Below are 6000 nucleotides of genomic sequence, written 5' to 3'. Positions count from 1 at the left end.
TGGAGTCCTTCCATTTCGACACAAATAATGGGCCGATAAGATGGCCTGCAAGATGACCATATCTCACTATTTTGGACTATTTCCTATAGGGAACATTGAAAAATAGAATTTACGCTGGCAGAGAGATAGAAAATGTGGAAGACTCCAGATTGAGGATTTTGAATGATTTCGCAATAATGCAGCAAATAAGTGTATTTAGGGAAATAAATAATATAAAAAACCGAGTTCAAAAATGTCTCGAAATGGATTGACTCCAATTCGAACATTCATTGCGCCAATAATTGTTTTGTGTTTATAAATTACTTCATTTAAATTTTCATTACAATTATAGTGTTCGCTTCGGATGTTATTATTGCTATCATTTCTTTAACTGGTCATAAAAACGCATATGATATATTTTTGATGTAGATATGTTTCAGATAAGAGGTTTTCTTTTTCGAAGTTCATTGAAGAAAACACACAGAGCAATTGAAATAATATGAATAGGTGTTCCCCATGTTCAGAAACGAATTTGAATATCCCTGTATATATATATATATATATATATATATATATATATATATATATATATATATATATATATATATTTATATATATATATATATATATATATATATATATATATATATATATATATATATTTATATATATATATATATATATATATATATATATATATATATATATATATATATATATATATATATATCAATGCAATCACTTGGACTAAACGCGAAAGGCATACTGGAGTTTTCGCACAAAGAACACAGTTACTGTTTTGCAAAGAATCACTGAATCGAACTGACAAGTAGATACAATTCAACATTTGTTACTATGGCATCAACAAGCATAAGCTACTTGATGAAATTGTGCAATATAAAGCAATTCACCCTCAAGTTAGTCACATTCTCAAGAATTTCAATATTATATTCAACTGATATCGATATCGAATCGTAGAGGTGAGAATAATGGTTTGTATTCAGTAGTAGTCTAGTTCAATTTAATAAAAGATATAGACTGGATTCGTGTACGAGTAAATAAGTTTTTTTGAAACTTTATATTTAAGGAAAAGTGCAATAACTCAACAACGCCGTAACCGAATTTCAAAAACCAAACATGAAATGATATCAGAATTTAACGTAGCATCTGAATATGTAATAATATACAGGGCGTTCTACTTTGAAAAATGGAATTTTGGTCTGTAGCACCTACACCAAACACCCTGTATATTTAAAAATTATATTAAAATATAGCTCTCATGAACTCCTAAAACTTTTGTATGAAACATTTTTGTGTATCTTCTTCAACAAACCAGATATTGCCTGTCACATAAAATGTGGGACACCCGGTATATATATATATATATATATATATATATATATATATATATATATATATATATATATATATATATATATAGCTGAAACAGCTACTTTCATATAAACATTGAATTACACGAAAGAAAAAATTATTTCGAAACAAATACTTTCATATGAACACTGAATTATACAGAAGACACTTTTCTCTACTCAGTTTATATTCCAAATATTCGTTATGGAATAAAATCAGATATCATTCACAGGAGTACTTTAAATGAATGGTAACAAATTGCACATACATGGAACACTGTGAGGATGATAGTGTTTCATATGAGTACTTTCTTTTCCAGGGCTTTTTCTTCCAGTTCGTGTCTGAAACTTACTTCTTTGCATGATCTACATCCATGTATAGAGTTACTTATTTCAAAATTGATTACTTCCTCCTTTTCTTTGGAAGATTCCTACATTTTTTGTATCAAAATGTAGTAGTAGAAAGCCAAAAACTTTCTTCCCCAAATATTTTTTATAGTTATTGTGATTCTTAAATAATCAGAAATAATTTATTGAATAACGAAATTAGTTTGCTCCCTAACTATATTATTGAAGGGATGCTGTTGAAAGATAGGTTGCACTATATCGTTTACTTGAACTATACATATTCAGTACATATCTTGGAGCGTTCACTGCGGCCCCTACGTACCCGTTCATAAACGACTGAATCTGTCTTCTGTATGTCACTGCGCAATGGCTACAGGCATACAGGTTTATTGGTAATAGTCCGGTCTTCATAATCTACAACTTCACTTTCAATCCCATGTTGCTTCTTCGACCTTTTAATGGTAATAGGTTTTGTCGGGCAGATCTCGCCATTTCTATTCTCTGCCGTACGTGAGACCTAAACGTTAATGTTTTGTCTAGGGTGACTCCCAGATATCTAGCTTCGTTGGTCCACGATATCTCTTTCCGTTGAAGGTGATGTTTCCTTCCGAGTGTGCCCGCTTCCATGTGAACAGGGTTTATACTGATCTTCCACAGGTTGGCCCATTCCTCTAAACTATCTGCCTGTTGCTGCAAGTATCTAGTGCCGTGCGCTTGGCTTTTAAATCTCACCAGCAGAGCTTTGTCGTCCGAATAGAGCGCTAACTTGTTGGGCACGTCTGCTGTGTATACCGAGAAGAGGTGTGGCGAAAGGGACCCCTTGTGGGTTCCCTGCTTTCAGTAATCGCATGGTTGAAAGTTCTGCAGCGGTATCGCCTGTCAGCTAGAAAAGACTCGATCAATCCTACCATTGTTTCGTGTAGCCAAAATTGCTCATTTTGGCCAGAAGTCCGTCATGCCAAACTCTATCGAACGCCTTGGATTCGTCTAAGAAAATCGCTCCAGTGTTGTATCCTTTAAAACGGTGGTCAGAGTTGACGAGGTAGATATGGATATTTGAGAAGTTGTGAATTGAATTGAAAAAATCCATATTTTTTTCAAAATCGTGTTCATTTTGTTGATTCATTGAAAACCAGATGAATTTGTTTTATTTGCTTTGCTCTGTGAGCTTTATATGAAAGTACAACAAAACAACAAAAAAGTAAGAGGTTTATCCTGTTTATCAGAACTAATTTAGAAAGTATTCGGATGAGGTGTTGGGAACATCCCGAAAAAATGCTCGTGTTCATTTCGTCATCCCATTTCATAACAAACGCATGTTCGAAAAATCTACACTATGAAAAAATTAAGTTTCTGAATACGAATTGAAACTTAACAAATACGGATGCGGTTATAGTCAAAGTGATACATCTTGTATATAATTTTAAATTCAGAAAATATTCCGTATATGACGATTTGAAAGAACGTTTTCGAATAAATTCTGTCGATGAGAAGTGCTTAATATATTTTTTGAAACTCCTAATCAGTTTTCAACTAAGGAACCTATGATAACTTGGAAAAACTAAATTTGTTTTCGAATCAAGTACGTCTTTGAGAATTCTTCATAATAAAAAATTGAATACGAGTTCAAATAAAAAACATAAAGGCATAGAGGGTTTGAAATAATAAAAAATAAATCCTGAACGTCCTATTAGTTGGCTCGATACAGATCACATATGAACTTGAAAAACTATTGCAAAATATTTTTGACACCTTCTTCATAAAAATTCTGAAGAACAAATGAACAACATTTCATTTTCAAAATACTAGCCACTAGTGATATAAAGCCTACCAGTTGATTTATTTTACTGGTTTGCCGGCCTCCGCCGTAATCAATTATTTGCTGTAACACCTAATTGAAAACGCATTCAGTCCTTTTTTGAATGGTGTGTAGAATACCATGAAGTATTCGATATTATTAAATTGAAAACTCACCGCGAGCTGTATTTTTCACCCCACAACCCCTCGCACTGTCCGTTCATGCAGTAGTAGTAGTCGTTGAGTCTACATGCCGAAATGAATGGACTCGGAAAATCGATATGATCCTGGAAATCACTTGAATCTAGGTGGCGCTTGCCTTTCATCTGTTTTCCAGTCTACTTCAACCACGCCAGTTACGCAGTTCATTAGAAAACATCGTAGTTAGCCGTGCACTGTAAGTAATAATTGTCTTAACACTATAATGAGCTTGGTTTTGTTGGATAATGCGAGCTTTGCATTGTTCTGAGGAACATCGGTGTACTTTGTTCTAAATTCAACGCTTAATTTCGGGGTAGGTATTGAATAGAATTTGGGATTTTCGCACGCAGTTCAGTTTTGAGGGTTCATTCGTAATTCACTGCCAATATTTACTCTTGTTAGTACCAGGTTGTCCCAAACTAGTTATATTGATCGGAATGATTCATATGTTTCAGTATCCTGATAATGAAATTGTGAATTGACATAGAACACTAGTTGTTTGTCATTGAAAATTTTCATAATTTCAACTCACTGACTATAATCATTTCATATTTCCAAGTCATGGTTCAAACCTGTTGTTATACCACATTGAAATATGTAATTTTTATTTAATATATTATTATATTTCTTACATCGTTTTCTTGGAAGAAAGCGTGGATCAAATGCATTAAAATTAACTATTTTTGATAATCTCAACTGTATTTTCATAACTTGAAACAAGTGAATTTGAAAATTCTACTTATTCAAAACTAAATTCTGCTATAAATTTTTTGTAGTCAAATTATAAATGTAATAATTCACTGTCTAACGTATTCTCGATAGCTTAGAAGAATCCGATTTTATTAGTGGAGCAAGTTTTCGAGTAGTTGCTCTTTCTACATTTCACTCAAACTAATTCGTATTTTTTCATACTCCCAGTTCTCAGCATCTAATCCTGAACAAAAGTTTTTTACAAAAGGTCGTGATTAGTTTTTTCATTGTCATTTTAATATCAAAATACTCCCGACTCCAAAAGGCTGATTGAAGCTAACATTTTGACTTCGATGAGCGGATATTAATTCCGACTCATTCTTCATCACTTGCTTGTATCTCCTTGTTGAATGTTATTTTTCTCATGAAGCTTGCGCATCCGCATTGTATTCCGAATAGTCATAAAATTGCATGAATATTAGGCCAATTAATGCACATAGTCATACAAGGAACTATGGTTTATAAATACTATATGAATGCTACGAGTTCTACATCAGGAAAACCAAAAATTGATTGAACCTCAGAATCTGAGGATACAAAAAGCCATACAATAATAAGAAACACTTAAGTTACTCAGTTTTAGAGTAAGCCTGTCTCCACATTACATAAAGTGGTGTCCATAAGAAAGATAAAGTTCAAGAAGCTGTACAAAACAGCAACGAATTGGTCTCCAATTAATAAGACTGCAATTTCCTCTGATATGTATATGAACACTGTATCTCTAAATTATATGAGTCATCATTCAAAGAGGTTAATACAAACAGTCAAAAGGTTGTATTCACGTTTTGGTATTTTTGTCCCTCGTTGCTTAAGCATTCAACTCATTGTTATTGCAAAGACCTTCGCCGTCAATTTCACTTCCTTGAGTATTGCTATCCTCCAAAAACTTTTTGAATAGCTTTTTTCAATACGGTTTTTCCATTCTATCCAGTCACCTTTGCAGCTGCATCCTCATCACCATTCCTGTATACCTTTTCCGACTTTCTGTTGTTTTCTTTATTATTATTTCTTTTCGAAGAATGCTTTGAGAGTAGTGTTTGTTAATATTTCTGAATATTGCTTCTCGCGACCATAATTTTCTTTTCTTTCTCTATTGGATATAAAAAACGTAGAAATGAATGCAAGATAGATATATAGACTTTCGTTTATCACATTATGTTTTGTGAGAGTTCTGTGACATTGAGGAGACCGTTGGTGATTTTGATTATTCTATAGGTGAAGTTTTCATCAGCGGAAGTGCTTGCTGGGGTGCTGGTTCAGGAAAAACGTCTCCTTCCAAGCTAGCATTGGTCAAATTCCCAGTTGAATGGGAAAATACTACACGCTTCAAGACCAGAAATTGCTTTTGAAATATTTGCCACCTTAACATTTGCTCACTTTAAAATCTTGGTCACCTCATATGGCGTAATTTTTTTTACAAACTCTCAGTTTCTGATCTTCGATTTCAAAAAGGAATTGCAATGGCGACAATACGAATTTTTCAAAGCAGAAGAAAATGATACATCAAGGGGTTGCAATTTGTGGATCATTTTCTTACACTAATATACAGATTCGA

At 33.1% G+C, this 6000-nt stretch overlaps 1 protein-coding gene across 2 annotated transcripts in view; it reads left to right on the top strand.

The window, feature by feature from the left end:
- Window positions 1-3746: 3746 nt before the first annotated feature.
- Window positions 3747-6000, top strand: part of LOC111517472 (uncharacterized protein CG3556) — a 96407-nt gene continuing 94153 nt past the window's right edge. Inside the window, exon 1 of one of the 2 annotated variants that reach the window (XM_023173644.2) lies at window positions 3747-3891. The gene's annotated coding sequence lies outside the window, so the exon portion shown is untranslated. Of the gene's footprint in view, window positions 3892-3989; window positions 4009-6000 lie in introns of those variants that run through there. The other variant, XM_074183461.1, reaches the window with a different exon arrangement.

This window comes from Leptinotarsa decemlineata, unplaced genomic scaffold, assembly GCF_025532065.1.
Source record: "Leptinotarsa decemlineata unplaced genomic scaffold, Ldec_3_MD MMD2_tig00026340_RagTag_RagTag, whole genome shotgun sequence".
Lineage (NCBI taxonomy): Eukaryota > Metazoa > Arthropoda > Insecta > Coleoptera > Chrysomelidae > Leptinotarsa > Leptinotarsa decemlineata.
Note: the sequence above shows the minus strand (reverse complement) of the source record. Positions and strands in the feature narration are given on the sequence as shown.